This window comes from Anthonomus grandis, chromosome 5 (assembly GCF_022605725.1).
Source record: "Anthonomus grandis grandis chromosome 5, icAntGran1.3, whole genome shotgun sequence".
NCBI lineage: Eukaryota > Metazoa > Arthropoda > Insecta > Coleoptera > Curculionidae > Anthonomus > Anthonomus grandis.
The window spans coordinates 36,034,759-36,054,835 of record NC_065550.1 but is presented as its reverse complement, the minus strand read 5'-3'; the positions used below and the strand labels follow the sequence as shown (position 1 = coordinate 36,054,835).

The 20,077-nt window shown below is 28.8% G+C and overlaps 2 protein-coding genes across 7 annotated transcripts in view; one reads left to right on the top strand and one right to left on the bottom strand.

The window, feature by feature from the left end:
* Positions 1 to 16,180, bottom strand: part of LOC126736226 (follicle-stimulating hormone receptor-like) — a 30,643-nt gene extending 14,463 nt beyond the window's left edge. Inside the window, exon 1 of one of the 4 annotated variants that reach the window (XM_050440486.1) lies at positions 15,994 to 16,180. The gene's annotated coding sequence lies outside the window, so the exon portion shown is untranslated. The other 3 variants (XM_050440488.1, XM_050440489.1, XM_050440487.1) reach the window with 3 other exon arrangements.
* Positions 1 to 20,077, top strand: part of LOC126736227 (uncharacterized) — a 71,302-nt gene that overhangs the window by 44,036 nt on the left and 7,189 nt on the right. The gene's annotated exons all lie outside the window — the stretch shown is intronic.

The window sequence follows — 20,077 nt, the reverse complement described above, 5'->3', positions numbered from 1 at the left end:
ATTGTTTCAAGTTTCCTTGAATAAAAATTTTAAATATTAATCATATTATGAAATAATTGCGTTTTAATCTAAGATACCATGATTCTTTTTCAAGATAATCATTTTTTTTAGACAAGGAGGTTTGGAAAAATAATTTTTGTTATAATGCATTATTAGTGATTCTATCAATTAGGCCTAATAATTTAAAAAAATATATGGAAGTAATGTTTCAAAACCACCTTAACGGGAATGTTAAATATTAATAATATTAAACATTTTATGACTACATATTATGTTCAAACTATCAATTCATGTTTACTAACGAGACTTGGAAAAATATAACTTTTTTTTTCAGGGCTTACTTACTATTTGGTTATATGTTTGTAAGCCTACTGCTGTTATTTCTTTGGCACATCCTGTATAGTATAACAATTGAAATCCCACGCGAAAACTAAAAAAAAAAGATCCGTTTTCTGTTTGTTATAAAAATGAATGCATGTGACAAAAACCAAACGAGATCCTCGATTGTTTACGGCTGACCGATAATTGCTCCAAATTACAAAATTAAACAACATGGTCGACGGGGGACCATGAATTTTTTCAAATTTTCAGCTTTAAGGTTCATAAATTGGTGACTTTATTGTATACAGGGTGTAACATAAATGATGACTTTAATTTTAAGGGGTGATTCCTTGTAATTTTTTAATTAAAAAAGTTCATATAAACATATGTCCGGAGACGCTTTGTTTTCGAGGTACAGGGTGTTAAACTTTTTTTGTTAAATCGATTTTGCATTAATATCTAAAAAATACTTTTACTGAATTTATTGACATTTTTATATAACTTTATAAGGTATCTTTTGGCTTATTTGTACGTCGCTTAATTTTTGTGAAAAATCAGAATGATAGCCACGACTGGCAATACAAGCATGCAATCTTCTTCCCATCGATTGTCGCACCCGTTGTAATATTCCTGGAATGTTTCGTATAATATTAGAAGAATCTACAATTCTGTTTCTTAAATCAGTTTCATCAACAACTGGTTTCGCATAAACAAGCGATTTCAGATATCCCCAAAAGAAATTGTACAGAGGATTCAGGTCTGGAGATCGTGCTGGCCATAGCTGAGGTCCCCCCCGACCAATCCATTGCTGAGGAAAAGTGTTATTAAGATAGTTTCGAGCAACAAACTAAAATAAGCAGGTGCACCGCCGTGCATAAACCACATTGTATTTCTTGTTGCTAGTGGTAATTCATCTAACAGACCTGGCAATGTTTCTTCTAGAAATTGTCTGTAAATGTCACCATTCAGCCGAGGAGGGAAAAAATGCCGTCTGATAAGATGATCGCCAAGAATTCCTGCCCAAACATTCACTGCAAACTGTTGTTGGAATCCAGTTTCTCCAGTGGCATGGGGATTTTCGTATTTTCTCGGCACAACTCTAATCGTGCAGAAAAATCTCTTGGCAACAGTGTTAAATGTGGTATGGATAAAGTAATTTTGATTGCAAAACCCTTTAAACACTTTGGTGGCTAATATCAAACTGTAAAGATAATCTTCGCGTACTAGTTGGCGGATCGTCTTCCTCTGCTTGCAGAATTGCTTCCTCTAATTATTGAGTCATTATTATTCTCGGTCTACCAACGCGCTCAGCATTAGCAGTTTCAGATTCAGTTTCGCACAGTTGGGCATGGAGTCTTATGAAAGTCGTTTCTCATGGAATTATTCTATTGGGAAAGCGTTTGTGGTAAAGTCGATGGGCTTCCGCATCATTTCCAACTGCAAGCCCTTAAATAAAATACATTTTAGCTAATTCGACGTTATTCATAGTCATCTGCACACTAAAATATATTTTATAAAATATTAAATTGAATTTTTTATTCACCTGATACTTTGAAAACTGTACCTTTAAATATCAATATCAATATTAGATGTCAGAATCCTACTCTGTTTCGTTTGTTCCTTGTAGACTCTGTTAATTCATTTAAATAAGTCTTAAAAAACTAAAGTGCAGAAATTGTTTTACGTTTATGTAATTTTTGCTTCTTTGTCCTTTATTTTTGCTATAGTTATGTTCATTCTCATATTATTGACTATTGTTATATTATTTGCCACTTATTGTTAGTATTGCGTATTTTATTATATTCTTGTAAATTGGGTGTGCCGTTAAAATAAATAAAACTTAAGGGACAAAAAAGTTCCATTTTTAATTGTTTTATTAAAAAAAAAAATTAACACTCTGTATCTCGAAAACGAAGCGGCTCCAGAGACATATGTTTATATGAATTTTTTTAATTAAAAAATTACAAGGAATCACCCCTTAAAATTAAAGTCATCACTTATGTTACACCCTGTATAATAAATACAACTACGTATTATATGTATGACAACTTTTGAAATATTCAATATTCGTTTTATTCCTGGATTTTACGGTAATTTTCTACGTCTTTCAAACATTTTAAATATTTTTTTTTTAAATTTAGAAAGTTTTAGTATTTAAAGTTTTTGTTTTTAATTGAAGAATCTTTCAGATTTTTTAATATTTTCCAGGTTTTCTATATATATTTTTTTTTGCTAAATAAAGATATTATTATTTTAATAAGTTTTCAGACATCTGGAATAAAATATCGTTTTATTCCTGGACTTTAGGTCCACGTCTTTCAAATATTTTTTCTTTTAATTTTAAAGTATTAGGATAAGTTTTTGTTTTTAATTAAAGAATTTTTCAGATTTTCAACATTTTCCAGGTTTCCTGAATATTTTGATAATTTTCCAGGCATTTAGAGTAAAATCTCGTTTTATTCCTGAACTTATGGGCCATTTTCTATGTCTCTCAAACATTTCAAATAATTTTTCTTTTAATTAAAATGTTAGGAGAAGGTTTAATATTCCAGGTATTTGAAATAAAATCTTTTATTATTCCAGGATTTTGGAGTCATTTTCCATGTCTTTCAAGTGTTCCAAAATATTTTTTTTTAAGTTTTGGGATAAGTTTTTGTTATTAATTTTAAATTTCAGAATTATTGAAATTTTTAACATTTTCTACTTTTTCAATAAGTTAGGAATTTTTCATGTTTTTCGAGTAAATAGATTAATTTAGTCCGTGAAATATTTACAGGTGTTTCGAAAATAATAAGTCCTGACCATGTCAAAACGATCGTATTTTTTTTGTGATTAAGTAGGTTTAGAAATTAATAAAGACACTACTCTAAAAGACATACAGAAATATACAGGGAAGTTCTATTTAAAATTCAAAAAGTGCCAAAACCTTAAAAAAACAATCGAATAATTACAATCGGATACTCCAAATTACAAAATTAAACAACATGGTCGACGGGGGACCATTAATTTTTTCAAATTTTTAACTTTAGGGTTCATAAATTGGTGACTTTATTTTATATAATAAATACAACATCGTATGATATGTACGACAACTTTTGAAATATTCAATTTTATTGTGCCTTGAATGTATAAAAACAGTCAGAAAATCAACATAAAAAACGATCAGATCTACTTTTCTAAGCCTCCTTAATTAAACACGAATTATTTTAGCATAACGTCCCCTCAATGCCAAAACCACAAATGTACTCTGCTCTTAAAGAAAATAAATAAAAAAATTAAAAATCAATATAAATTTAATTTGCAACTCGAACAGTGACCAATCCTAATTATATATCAGCACTCTAAAGCAAAAGAGTGTATTTTAGTGCTCATTCCAATATTAAATGGGGGTTTTCTTAAAACTACAAATTTGCACATTCGCGGCTTTGGCATTGGAGATTAAATTTGAAATATTTTAAGATCAAGAAGGTCATTTTCTATAGTAAGTTTTCCACTTCAAAAACAAAATCAATATTTAGGACGAATCACTCAATATATACACCAAAGAAATTCTTTTGCGCGTTATTCTGATCTACATTAGCGGGTTATTTATAGCCGTTATATATAGGAAATGAAATCGTTTCGGCAAACGCTAAAAAGATGATGGCCTAATGCATTTTTTAATGGCCTCGTCGTGAATGAAATGGAAATTAACATGCAAGAGCAAAAATGTTCGCGCGTAAAATGCCAATTCGTTTTTAACAACAACAGTTCGTCATATTTTTTTAAACCAAGGAAGAAGTAGAAGATTCAATGAAGTGAAAAACAATTTAACAATCAATTTCATTAATAAGACTCTTATAACTTCGAATACTTTTTAATGAAATCGTTTTTGACATTTTTAATACGGTTGAATTTAATCAAGTTTGTTAAATTCGTTCGTAGTTTAATCAGTCCCGCCTTAAAGCTTGGAAAAAGAAATCTAAATATTAAATTTTTTAATTTTCGATTTAAATACGCAATTTTACGGGCTTGAATGTAACTTTTCCAAGGGAGGGTGTACCGAAGGTGATTGTCCTTATTGAACCCCAAATGTTAATTGCTCGGTCAAAAATTTTTTCAGTTGTACGATCTGGAAACATGACATAACTTACCCTAAAATGATCCCTTATTATTCTCACGTCTTAAAAGTTAATTTTTTCGAGAAAGTGCAATCAAAATTGTTTTCCAAACTCTTTCGATGATTATTTTAAGGTAAAGCCGATTTTATAAATTTTAACCTTTCTTCCCATTTTCAAAATGCTCCCATTTCTTTTTAGTTCTGTTCATATCCCATTATAACCCGGTGTTTCCGTGCTTTAGGTGATGGGAATAAGCCACTATAGGTATAGTTAGTTTGATTTCGAAAAAATACATTTTTTAGAACGTAAAAAAGGTCGATTTGTTTACGGTTTTAGTATTTTTAAACACAATTTTTTTTTTAATGAAGAAAAATAATTTCTATGTATCAAAACATCGAAGGTTTTTTATAGGCAGAAAAATAAAAATCTTACCATGGATATTTTAACATTAAGAAAAATAACAATATTCTTCAATAGTTTCCCATATCAAAGTGAATAAAATCATTAATTTTTATGTGCTAGAAAGTCGACGGTTTTATATAGACAAAGCAATGTAAACATTTTATAATGAACATACTACCATTTAAAAAAAATTCTGATTTCTGACCTGGTCAGAACGTCGATGATTTTCTATAGTCAATTCAACAAAAAATCTACTATGGGCATTTGAACATAAAGAAAAATGGTCAATATTCAATGGTTTTCAGTATCGAAGTGAATCGTTGATTTACGTTTTTTTAAAGTCTATGGTTTGATATAGACAAAGCAATGTAAACATTTTACAATGGACATTCTGATGATTGTCACGAGTAAAGTAAAACATTTACCTTTTTATTATATATATATTGCAAAAGAAACACAGACACTATTGAGCCATTTTATATATACGACTTTACCTATCGATGATTAGCTGATGAATGAATTACAATAATTATTTTATAATAATTACGTTTATTTGTATATTAATATTGTATGTATTAGTGGGTACATCAGGTGTGTCTCAGTTATTGAAAAAAAAATTGAATATTAACGATTCTTCAAGTTTGAATTTAATTTTCAAGAATGGACTTCTGCTTACAAATAATTTTTTTTATACATCCAGGAGCTGATGTTTTATCTATCGACCTCTGATGGACTCGTTTCTTCTGTTCAATTTCTCACTTAACTTTATTGTTCATTTTATTGACATTGAAAAGAACGAAAAACCTATTTATTGAATAAAAATACTTAATTTGATGGTTTGATTTGATAAATTGTTTGGAAAAGTAATGGGGTGTGATCCTCATATAATTTAATATGGAAAAAATTACGAAGTAAAATATATTTCAAATTATTAATTGGCCTATTCTACGTCTCTCTTTAGCAAAGGAATTCATGTATAATTAAAATCAACCGAATAAGTAGCTATATGCATCTTCACTTAACATTATAAACACATTTGCCTTTAATTTACGTAATTTCGAAATTAATTAAATCAAGAAGGCAGCACAGTTTATTCTAAGGATATTCGACGATGTAATGATGTAATTATAGTTTTTACACTATTCTCTAAGAAGACAATGGATATTCATATAAAATACACCCAATTTTGTGAAGAAAAAAAACGTAGGTACTTATATCAGATAATCAATATGGAAGATGTGAAAAATAGAAAACGACAATGAAAACGACGGTGAAATTGTGATACCGATATGTACATCGTACCTTCGAAGTCGAATATATGTTGTGTAATTTTGGATTTTTGAAAATCATTGTGTTTTATATAAGATTTATGTTCATCAATTCTTTATGGCCTACAGGTTTCACCTACATACGTAAAATTTACCACAAGTACAGGATCTTTCCCTATACAGGGTGTCTACTATAAAAACCGCCAAACTTTAATAGGTAATTAAACAAGTCACTTGCAACAAAAAAGTCGCATAACATTTCTTCGAAAAGTTGTTAGTTCTTCTGGTATTTAACATTTTTTGATTTTATCAAATTTCTTTGTTTTTTTTTCATATAAACAAGAATATCTCCGTTACTCTTACCACCACATAAAATTTAGATATGCCATCTGAAAGAGAAATAAATTTGCTATAAGATGGGCATATTTAAGTTTTTGAGTAATTTTTTATACCGGGTGTTATCAGAAGTTAAATGTAACATTTGGAAAATGTGCAAAATTAGTGGTATCTTCTTCGTTGTCGTTTTTCTAAAATTTGGTAAATAGGGACATGTTTTTTCTTCAGCAAAAACTACTGCATTTAATATGCTTTCCAATGATATACTTACTTTTGTGATAGCTATTTGTTTTCACAGCAATATCATGAGCAAAAGAAAGAAAACCACAAAAATTGAAAATTTTTACCATTAAAATTACCAAACATTTAACTTCTGATAACACCCGGTATAAAAAATTACTCAAAAACTTAAATATACCCATCTTATAGCAAATTTAATTCTCTTTCAGATGGTATATCTAAATTTTATGGGGTGGTATGAGTAACGGAGATATTCTTGTTTATATGAAAAGAAAAACAAAGAAATTTTTAAATACCAGAAGAGCTAACAACTTTTCGAAAAAATGTTATACGACTTTTTTGTTGCAAGTGACTTTTATTAATCACCTCTTAAAGTTTGGCGGTTTTTATAGTAGACACCCTGTATATTGACCTCCCTTCTACAGGGTTTAGGTCAAAAGTATTTTTATAAAACTTTTGGTGTTTGCTTAAAATTTTTGAATCCAATATCAACATTTTTTTTTCTTTTTGAAATGTCAGATTTTGACAGATCAGTCAGTTTTTTCTTATAACACCCTATACAGAATGTTTCAAATAAAGATCTCGGAATTTATAAGAGATCTATATTCGAAATTTTTAAAAATCGATTTTATTTTTTTCTGAGCTTTTTTCTTATCCGATTTTAAAATAATTGACATTTTTGGTTGCCACCTTTTTCTTGCCTCATGATGGTGTTTTTAGATTTTTAATACGACGTTTCGTCTTTTGCCCACCATCATCAACTCGGTTTTTTCTTATGGGCGCTATATTGAATATTTGTGAAAAATTACCTTTTTAACGATGTATCACAACTAATATTCATTTTTTTTGTAAAAACCCGAATATAAAAAATACTTTGTAGATAAATGTAGAAATCTACGATCGTTTCCCAAAATATTATTGTTTGGAGACAACTTAAAAAAAGCAGATTTAAGCCATTTAAATAATAATTTAGCTCATAAACTGTATATTGATTATTCCAATTTTCTTGAGAAGGTGATATGAACCGATCAAATTACATTTACAAATTGTGGCATTTATTAACAGAATTAAAATTAATTTATTAATTAATTCAAGAAATCTTTTAATTTTAATGTTTTAAAATACGTTTTTCTTTTCAGTTTTTAAAAATCGGAGAAAATTTTTTTTAAATAAATTTCAAACATTTCCTGGATTTTCCGGACTTTACGGTCATTTTCCACGTCCTTCAAACATTTCAAATAATTTTTCTTTTAATTTAAAATTTTAGGATAAGTTTTTGTTTTTATTTCCAGAATCTTTCAGATCTTTAACATTTTCCAGGTTTTCTAAATCGTTTCATAAGTTTTCAGGCATTTGTAATAAAATCACGTTTTATTCCTGGACTTTACGATCATTTTCCACGTTTTTCAAACATTTCAAATAATTTTTTTTTAAATTTTCAAGTTTTAGGTTAATTTTTTGTTTTTATTTGCAGAAACGTTCAGATTTTTAATATTTTCCAGGTTTTCTAAATATTTTGTTAATTTTCCAGGTATTTGGAATAAAATATTGTTCTATTCCAGTACTTTGATGTAATTTTTCATGTGTTCCAAACATTTCAAATAATTTTTATATTCCAAGCATTTGTAATAAAATCTCTTATTATTCCAGGATTGGGGTCATTTTCCATGTCTTTCAAGTGTTTCAAATTATTTTTCTTTTAAGTTTTGGGATACATTTTTGTTATTAATTTTAAATTTCAGAATTATTGAAATATTTTAACATTTTCCTCGCAATCCTTTAATATTCCAGGTCGTTAGAATAAAATCTCATTTTATTCCAGGCACTGATAGGAATTTTTCATGTTTTTTCCACTTCGTCAATTTTTTTTTTAATAAATAGAATAATTTAGTCTCTTTTGAAATATTTACAGGTGTTTCGAAAATAATAAGTCATGGCCATGTCACAACGATCGTATTTTTTTCATGATTAAGGCCCGGTTGTACAAGCAGTGGTTCAACTTAAGTTCTACTAAACTGCGGTTCTTCGTTGAACGTAGTTCAGAGGTTCGTGTGTTGTTCCAGTACAAGTTTAGTTAAACTAGGTTCTATTTAAAGTATGCAATGGCCACATAAAAAAGAAGAAAAAGAAATGAAGAACCTAACCTATTCATTAAAATTAATTAATTTATTTCCTTTGTTTTTTGTCTGTTGCCGATTATAAGTATTTTTTGAACACAAACAATACCGTAAATTCCGAGTGTGTTTTGTGCCGCCTTGCTGCTTGCCAAACCGTTTGGGTCTGCTTATCTGACATGGGGCAAGCAATTTCTCTGTGAGAGAAGAAAATGTTCTTATTAATTTAGTAAAGACATACAAGGAAAGCATAGAATGTAAGAAAACGGATCACAACAATCATGAAATTAAAGCAGAGGCCTTGGAGAAAATTTGTCTGGAATTTAACAGTGTTCTCGGAGAGCCCCTTAGAACTGTTACATTTCTAAAAAATAAGTATGAGAATATAAAGAAAGGGCCAAGCAAAAATTTATAACAATAACTGCAAGCGAGAGTGATATCCATGAAATATTAGGGAGCCAACTTACAGGACTAACATCAAAATATAACACTGATGCTATGGCAGGTTTTTTTAACTTCTTTTAAATCATTTTCAATCTTAAATATTGTAAATTTTTAAAAAATCTAAAAGTATTTTTAAAGTCTATAAATAGTGTAATTGAACTAATACAAATCATCATATTTGTCCGTAACCGATAAAATTTGTTCAGAAATTTTATCTACTATGAATCTTACAGCTTGCTTTTCCAACCTAAATCTAGCCTTAAATTCTTTATCATCCCAAATGATCCAGTCTATCCCTGTACACTTATCTAGTACGATTATCTAGGGTGTAAAATTTTATTTACTAATTCCAGAAAATTATCGTCATTCGTAATATCTTCCCCAATAGGATTCATTTTTAAATTTATGGTTTTTAAACTAAATCTAGGGTACCTGGTGGCTAATAAATTAGCACCATACCAAACACAATAATTATTGAAAGGCGGCTGTATTTACGTAAATAAAAAATATCAAAATGATATACTAAATATTAATTTCATCTCAAAAATTTGCTTCAACTCCCTTTGAACGCTCCAAATTGGACGTTCAAGATGAACCGCAGGTTATCGTTTAAACCAACATTGTACAACGGATTAATTCCGCTGAACCGGAGATCTTTATGAACTGTTGTTGAACGCCCATTGTACAACCGGGCCTAAGTAGGTTTAGAAATTAATAAAGACAATACTCTGAAAGACATACAGCAATATACAGAGTTCTATTTAAATAATAATAATAAGTTGCCACCCTGTTTTTCTTCCTAACTGCCATTCTAAGCTCTGTTTCTAGGGTCAAAACATGTCCACGATAAACGGCAAAAAAACCATAAATCGCGATATAAATCTGATGAAGTTTTATGGTTGATGTTTGCTAATGCCTTAAGTCGGCTCTAAATAACGGGTTTAATGTGCGACCGCACTTTTATGGCCTAATTTTTATGATTATTGTTTGGCGAACTGAGAATTTTACACACATATTAGCAAAAATATAGTGGGTGTCTCATCTTAAACACGGTATAATGTTACTTTAATTACTTACTAATATATAAATGAATTTAAGCACTTTCAGTATCATCCGTAAACTAGATAAATTAAGTGCGTTATTTCCTTTGATTATTTTATTAATAACTTATAAAATAAACACACTTGAACCAATTATTGATAAGATTTTTAACGATTGGGAAAATATATGAAGTACACAATATGTTATAATAAAATAGTCGCAATACAGAATGTCAAGCTAAGCTTAGAAATGAACAAAACACGATCCGTTTTCTACCAGTAACTAAAAAATTATATTCGGGACACGCTATATTAATAATTAAAAATCATTTATTATCACTTTGATATTTGTCCAGTCTAGATCAGAATTTCAACACGATCTCTACGAAAAACTGGTCGATCTATTAACGGCTCGTTAATAAGGTGTAAATTCATATTTCAGCCAATATTTGTCCAATTCATTATTTTAATCTCTATAAGTGTTCAATTGTTTCGTGAATTGATCTGTTTTGGTAAAAACTCGTCCTAAAATATTCCAGATAACGTAAATTGTGAAGAATTAATTAAGTTTTATAAAGATACCCGAGCAGATTGATGGTTGATGGTACCTGGTTCGGTTTCTGCAATTTTTGTTGATTACATTTCGTTGATTTTTTTTAAATAGTGACCTAAAAATTCATTAAAATGGAAAGAACTAGTTATTCAAATGTAGATTTGATGAATCTATTTATTATTCATGGGCAATGTGACTAAATTGTAGCAAGAACATGCTGAAAGTTCAACGAAATGTACCCCAATTTACAAAAAATGGATAAAAGTAAATTTGTGCAAATAACTTTATAGAATTTGATTCACAACTTAAAATGATACAAGTTTACCCAAGCTTGTAACGTCTGATGAGAACAACATCGTGAATGTTTTAGCCTACTTTCACGCATATCCGCAAGGTTCCATCCGGAGTGCGTGGTTTAGGCCTAACTTATTATTCTGTACAAAAAATTCTGGACGAAAGTACATCAGCTGAAACTGGATGATTACCAACGTCGCGTTCGATATTGTGAAACTAGAATTTACTGTAAACCAACTCATACTAATAGATATCTTAATTTTAATTCTAATCATCCAATAATGGTAAAAAGTTTATATGATCGTGTTTGTATAAAAAGTTTTTATTATCTACCGAAATGTTGGTTCAAATTAGGTATTTTTTTAAAAATAGGTCTTCTCGTTGTTTTTATCGTTTTTTAATTTTAATATTCATAACAAAGTTAGGTGGGATATTGAAAAGAAGAAACGAGCTCAGATATTAATAGATTAAACCTCAGCTCCTAGGTATATAAAAAAATCTATTATACCTCAAGTAAATTATTGTATTTAAAACTTATTGAACTTAAATTAAATTAAGTATATCGACGGTGGATGTGGAAAGTGGATAAGTCTATTTTTTTTCTTCTTTTGAATTTTGTAAGATAGTAATTTCTAAATTGATTTTTACTATAAGTGACGTTATACTCAATAAAATAAGTAACTCATGAATTCATCACAACAATACAGATTTTACATGATCCATCATATCAAATGCGTTGGAATAATCTAATAGTATCAAGACAGTGGCATTTCCGGAATCTTGAGAAGTGACAATATCGTCCACTATATCACACAGTGCCGTCGAACTCGGGGTCTAAATCCCGACTGTTTGGAAGGAATAATATTAAATCTATCAACATAGTTGATTATCTGAGTTCCCATAGCTTTTTCCAAAATTTTTGAGAAAGTCGGCAAAATTTGATATTGATCTTAGTTGACTTAGTTCAGTAGGGTTATTAACTTTAGCCAGAGGCAAAACGTTGACTATTTTCCAGTTTTTTGGAAAGTTCTTTAAGTTCTCAATACAGCTATTTATTAATGAATATGCATGCTGTTATACGAAAATACATTTTTGAAGAGGAGCCCGCCATATGGCTAAATTACATAACGAGAACAAGTGGGTTATTTTAAATTTTATTATTAGGAAAATACCCGAATAAAGTTTTCGTTTAGTTATCGACTCAATAATAATTGTCTGAGAGAGCCAATTAGGGTGAAGTGGTAGCAAACAACCGTATCTATAAACAAACAGTAATTAATCAATATAGGATCAAACGTGGTCGTGTTTTGATTAATTATTTTATTGATTTTTTTAATAAATACCATGATACTTTTCCATATATTTTTTTCTTAGTCAAAGAGGTTTTGATTCGTTATTAGTGATTATCGTAAGTAGATGAATGAATCGAATGAATTTATTTTTCTGATTGAATAAGTTAAAACAGTCGTGGTATAGTAGTAGATCGACATTTAGAAAATTTGAATATTTACTTATAGGAAGTGGACACAAATGTTAAATATTCAATCTTGAGTTTGATGTCTTTTTATTGACACAATTTTATTTATTATTCTGTTTATGGAAAATTAATTTTAAGTAGTCCATATGTCAATTTACAAATTTCTGCCTAAAACTATTATTATTGAATTCAGCCATGCATTTACTAAACAGCCAATTTTCCAACCAACTAAGTTTGAAAAATTATTTTTCTTCTTGATTATATCAAATTTGACTCTTAAAGTTTAAAAATTGATCAAAATCATGATATCCGAGTGCTATCCGAGCCTGGTAGCATTGGAATGCCAAAACCTAATTTAGCCTATAGTATTTAAAAAAAGACACACAAAAATGCAAGGAAATTTATGTCAAATAACAATATTATATTTCTTTAATATTCCTATTAATAATAATAATAATATTAATCACAATCATATTAAAAATAACATTAAAATTCAAATTCAAAATGTGTTGCCTATTGTTCTAAGAATCAAAAAATTTTAGACTAATTTTTATCATATTGCTGCTAAACTTCGTATTGCTTACATGCGGTTAAAGAATTTAAATAAATTAAAAAACTTCTTATCATCTTAAAATAAAATATAGGTTATGCGAAAATCTTGTGTTGTCATTGGTTGATTATGGAGATATTGTTTATAGTGAATCACTCACAGGAATGTTGTATCGTAAAATCCAAGAATTACAACACTCTTATATGAGGTTTGCTTTTATATACGTCCCACATTACTCCCTATTTAAATAATAATTTGATTTTAAATACGGAAAACAGGAAAAAGGGTCATATGTTTAATTTTATTTATAGAAATCTCAAAACAGGTCAGCCGGTGTATTTAAAGGATTTATTTAATAGTTTTTTTTTATCATAAATATAATACACGACTTATTGACAATTTTAGAGTACCACGGCATAGATCAGCTAATTATCAAAAATCATTTGAGTACATTGCAACCAGGTTTTGGAATAACTTGCCGAGAGAGGTCAAGACTTTTAAGGAGCAAAAGTTCTCGTTGTATATTGAAACCCTTGTTGCTTAACGAGCAATTAGTTGAGGGTGTGAATTGAGCCTTTGAAATATGTCTAAGTGTGATTGGTGGCTAGAAGTAATAATAACAACCTTGTGGCGGAATTATTAACAAAATGTATGTTTTAATTCTATCAATCCTACAATTTTTACGAAACAGGCTGTGGGTTTAATTTTAACGTGTATTAAACACACATAATTTGAATTGGTCACCTGTCTTAAAACCAACTTTCCACTTGCAAAATAATGTTATCCATGCACTATTTACTATTTGCTTTATTTGACAGGAGGAAAGCACTTGTACAATTTTTTTTTAACAATTTAAAAATCTTATAGTAATCAATTTGTTACATTTAAAATAAGTTTTTTACTACAGCAAACAAGCGGAAAAAACTAAATATTTCTCTATTTATATGTTTTAAATTCGTACATATTATTCGATACATATATCCAATCATTCCAGGATTCTATTTCATTTGCTCGAAAAATTAAACAGAAACCATAAGACCACTTTAAATAAAACCAAAAAATTAAATTTTAAATATTAAAAAAGAAAAAAACATAATAACTAGATTAGGATCCCTTATTTAAATACTTGTATTGCTTATTAAATTTCCTATTCTTATTACAATTGCAGCAGCTGATCATAATTAATCTTATAGTAATTTGCATTCTTATTGATATACACAAGTTATTTTGGAAAACGAGGTTGATAGAGAAAGTGGAAAATATAAACATGGAATTCTTGAAAGAATTCAAAATTTGGTAAATATTGGTCTTAGGATGAAGATTTAGACGTTATTATGCCTTGTAATATTATTGATTTACCATTCGGCAAGAATAATGTAAGTAAATACAGTTTTGTAGTATAAGTGTTATAACACTCTGTTAGGGATAAGTAAGAAAAGATGTTTATATAGGAATCTCCAATTTTAGACCTTAAGCAATATAGCAGCACTCTCAGTTATGTTAGTAATATTAATGGAATTGTGAAAGATAGAGACTAAAAGTACTATTCAAAGTTCTATTACGAGTTCTTTGAGTAATTTTGAATTTGATTTCAGGGTATGATTGATATAATTTCAGCTTTTTTCCAGGCATATGAAGCCAAAAATAATTCCATAGGCCTGAAGGAGACCAAATATTATTTTAGTCCACTGGAATGCTTAGAAAAATTATTTGCCTAGATGGATGGAAATTATGGAATTTTATATAAAATACTTCAAAAAAACGTGGCTTTAGATGCCTGAAAAAAAGTCTTGGAAGAGATTAAATTTGAAGTTTTTCCAGGCATTTGCACCTAAAAATAATGCAAAAAGCCTGAAAGATATCAAAAATTATTTTAGTCCAGTGAGCAACATAAGAAAATTCTTCCAAATGTCTGGAATAAAGCTACAAATCCCTTGAAGATGTTGTGGAAATATATAAAATTTTCAAAAAAACTGGCTCTAAATGCCTGGAATATAATGATGATTATAATGATGAATGAGAAATATAATATCTTCCAAATAATAAACTTTATTTTCATAACATGTGGCATCAAACTTTTCAATATTATTTGAAATTTTTCTATTTTTCGTGTCATCTATGATTATTCAAGTTTGTAACAGTATCTCCTACTTTTAATATATCAGATTTCTCGATACATTGTATAAAATTTGTTACCAAATTGCAACACTTTAAATTACAATTTTAAGGACATTCCAATTATAATTTTATAGAAGTTACTTTAATAATTTATTACCGTCCCTATTTGTACTTTTTTTTATAAGGAAAATTCCTCTAATTATAGCATTTATTCTTACACATTTTTTTCAGTGCACTCTTTTTCTTATTAAATATACTCGTTAAACACAATAATATATATTAAGAAGACTTCTTTATATTTCTTTTTTTTTGTTTGTTTCTATGATATACGCGGCTGTGCAACATATGCATTAGGGTGCATACTAATGAGAATCAAATCAAATAGAATATTAATTATTACATAAGTTATTCAACATAACATTTCTTGTTCAACCCTAAGCACCTAGGCAACCTGCGGGTGCTTTTACATTTAAAAATACATTCTCATTAGAATACTTGCCCCTAAGATACCGCACGCAATAAACAAATAGAGTAAATATTTTAATATAAACAATCACAAGTCCGAAAAATCACACAGAAAAGAAAAAAAAAGAACTGCTCAAATATGAATCCAGATTAACACCTATGTAATAAAATAATAATAAATATTATTTTCAAAATAAACAATATTTACCTATAAAATTATCTCTCTAAATCAGTGTAATAAGCATGTATGTAAATATTGAACCAAACTTACCGATAAATTTAATTCACAAAAATGTTCTCACGTTGAAACCGTTATCAAAGAGATTCGAAAAGCGTCTGACGGCGTCGCGACGCTTATCACCGGCGTTTTTTTTCCCGTATAAAAGCGGAAAGTGACGCTCGCTTCGTATCATGCGCCTTAACCGACTCTCGAACTCGCATTGGTGCTAAAAGGTTCGGGTTTTTTTTCCTCTCTCGATTGTTGATAAATATCTGCTCAAATATTTGATTTGTGTATGTGCGGCATGCGTCATCTTGTGCCTTATTTTGAGGGTATTGGTTGAGTGGGAATCATTTATAATTTGCCGAAAAAATTTGTTGTAATTGCTATTCAGAGATCTTCGTAACCTGGTCTGTTTTCATGATGTATGGAATAAGACACACTGGTATAGTAAGTTCGAAATCGAAAAATTACATTTTTCAGAAAAAAATTTTAACGGTTTTCTATTAGTTTTGTTCTTCTGATGTCAAAGAGGCCATATGCAAATAATTTTTTTTCACTTCCAGGCTTTTAGAGTAACTAAGGTAAAATGAAAATCCCACAGTCTTCCACCTTTTGTTTATTAAACATAATTCTGGTTTTGAATTCCCAACATGTTTCGAATACAGCGGTGTCCATCATCAAGGGATAAAAAGTTTAAAATTGGCACAAGTTACACATACCAGGGCTTGAGTTTATGTCAAAAAACCTTTTTTTGCTACGACTCCATTGCAAGTATCAACTATTTCTTCACAACAAGGAATAATTATTCACGTTTTCCCAGGCATTTGAAGCCATTTTATATGAAATATACTTTTCAGGTACTTGTAGTCTTGTTCCAGGCATTTGAAATATTTTTCAATGTTTTTCAGGGAATTGCAATAATTTCACTAATCTTACGAATTCTTTGAGCTCCTTTGAATTTGATTCCAGGGTATGATTGATATAATTTCAGCTTTTTTCCAGGCATATGCAAAATAATTTCATAGGCCTGAAGGAGATCGAATATTATTTCAGTCCACTGGAATGCTTAGGAAAGTTATTTTTCTAGAATGTATGGAAGTTATGGAATTTTATATAAAATACTTTAAAAAAATGTGGCTTCAAATGCCTAGAAAAAAATCTAAAGGCCTGGAAGAGATTAAAAATTATTTCAGTTTACTGGAAGGCATTAAAAGTTACGTGAATTACCAAAAAAAAATTAAATTTGCTTGAAACCCCTGAAAAGAACCACTGGAAAAAATGTAAAATAATCCAAAAAACTTCTGAAATATTTTTTTCAATTCCCTGGAAGACATAAAAAATGACTTTATATGCAAACAGTAATTTAAGACTAAAATGATTATTGTTTATTAATTTAAGTTTTTTTCAGGCATTTGAACCTAAAAATAATGCAAAAAGCCTGGAAGATATCAAAAATTATTTTAGTCCAGTGAGCAACATAAGAAAATTATTCCCAATGTCTGGAATAAAGCTACAAATCCCTTGAAGATGTGGAAATTTATATATAATTTTCAAAAAAAACGGCTTTAAATGCCTGGAATAAAATAAAAAATTGACATTTAAAGGCCTGGAAATAGTGAACAATTTGATACCATGAAAACATATCCGAAAGTCTGGCACAGATGAAAAAATACATCAGTTTACTGGAAAGCATAAGAAAATTATTTCAAATGCCTGGAATAATATTACTAATCCCTGACATATAACTTTAAATGCCTGGAAAATGTGGAAAATTATTCATTCGTAAAACAGTATTTTAGTCCACTGTAAAGCATATGAAAATCATTCCAATCTCCTGGAAGATATGAAAAGTTGAGTTAAATGATGAAAAGAAAAGCTTAAAATTACTTTTCAGGTTCTTGAAGCCTTATTCCAGGCATTTGAAATAATTTTTTTTAATTTTCCAGGGAATTTCAATAATTTCACTAATCGTTGATATATGTCTTTTAATTTAAAAACAAACTAAACCTGTGGTTTGCATACTTTTTACAGCATAAATAATATGAAAACAATGTTATACTGGAATAAAAAGCAATTTTTTTATCCAGGCATTTATACTGAATTGGATTTTGGGTTTCTTCCAGGCAATTTAAGCCTGGAAGATATCAAAAATCATTTTAGTCCAGTGAGCAACATAAGAAAATTATTCTAAATGTCTGGAATAAATCTACAAATCCCTTGAAGATGTGGAAATTTATATATAATTTTCAAAAAAAACGGCTTTAAATGCCTGGAATAAAATAAAAAATTTACATTCAAAGGCCTAGAAATAGTGAACAATTTGATACCATAAAAACATATCCAAAAGTTTGGCACAGATGAAAAAATACATCAGTTTACTGGAAAGCATTTGAAATAATTTTCTAATAATATTACTAATACCTGGCTACATAACTTTAAATGCCTGGAAAATATGGAAAATGATTCATTCATAATAATTATTTAAGTCCACTGGAAAGGATATAAAAATCATTCCAATTTCCTGAAAGATATAAAAAGTTGGGTTAAATGATGAAAAGCAAAGCTTAAAATTACTTTTCAGGTACTTTTAGCCTTGTTCCAGGCATTTAAAATAATTTTTTTAAATTTTCCAGGGAATTGCAATAATTTCACTAATCTTACAAATTCTTTGAGTAATTTTGAATTTGATTCCAGGGTATGATTGATATAATTTCAGGCATATGAAGCCAAAAATAATTCCATGAGCCTGAAGGAGATCGAATATTATTTCAGTCCACTGGAATGCTTAAGAAAATTATTTGCCTAGATGGATGGAATTTTATATAAAATACTTAAAAAAACGTGGCTTCAAATGCCTGGAAAAAAATCTAAATGCCTGGAAGAGATTAAAAATTAGTTCAGTTTACTGGAAGGGGATTAAAAGTTACGTGAAACACCAAGAAAAAAAATAAACTTGCTTAAAACCCCTGAAAAGAACCACTGGAAAAAATGTAAAATAATCCAAAAAACTTCTGAAATATTTTTTTCAATTCCCTGGAAGACATAAAAAATGACTTATATGCATACAGTAATTTAAGACTAAAATGATTATTGTTTATTAATTTAAGTTTTTTCATAAGAAAATTAAGAAAAACATAAGAAAATTATTCCCAATGTCTGGAATAAATCCCTTGAAGGTGTGGAAATTTATATATAATTTTCCAAAAAACCGGCTTTAAATGCCTGGAAAATGTGAAAAATTATTCATTCATAAAACAGTATTTTAGTCCACTGGAAAGCATATGAATAAAATCATTCCATTCTCCTAGAAGATATGAAAATAGGGAGGTTAAATAATGAAAAGGAAAAACTTAAAATTACTTCAAACTCCTGGAATAAAATTTAAAATATCCCAAAAAATTTGCATTATTTGAAAAATTATTTAAATTCCCTGGAAGATATGAAAAATTATTGCAAACGTCTGGCATAGAAAATCTAGAAATTATATCAAAATGAGTGTGAAAGCTTGGAAAATATAAAAATTTGCTTAATTCGCTGGCATAAAAAAGTGATTCTTAAAAGTACAGTTTTTTTTAATATTTGGATTTCTATATCGTCATTTCACTTTGAGCTATCATAAAGCATACAAATATAATGATGGTTTCGGTTTATTTCATTGAAATTAGATAAACTATGCTAGAAAATTAGATAAACTATGCTAGTTTAAAAAATTTTAAATTTCTTTCGGGCATTTGAACCTAAAAATTATTCAGTCATAACTCTCTTATTAGCCGAGACCTTATGCCTGGAATAACACTACAAATCCTTGGAATAAATGGAATATTATGTAAAACGCTTGAAAACGTGGCTTCAAATGCCTGGAAAGTCGTGAAAAATGATTCCTCAAATAACATGAAAAAAAAATCTAAAAGCCTGGAAATGATGAGAAATGATTTCAGTTCATTAGAAGGCCGTAAAAGTTAGGAAGCGAAGATTTGGAAATTATATCAAAATAAGTCTGAAAGCCTGGAAAACAAATAAATTAGCTTAATTCGCTGGCATAAAAAAGTGATTCTTAAAACTTTCTACTATTGATGATTAAGAGTACAGTTCTTCTTAAATTGGGATTCCTATATCGCCATCTCAGTCTGTT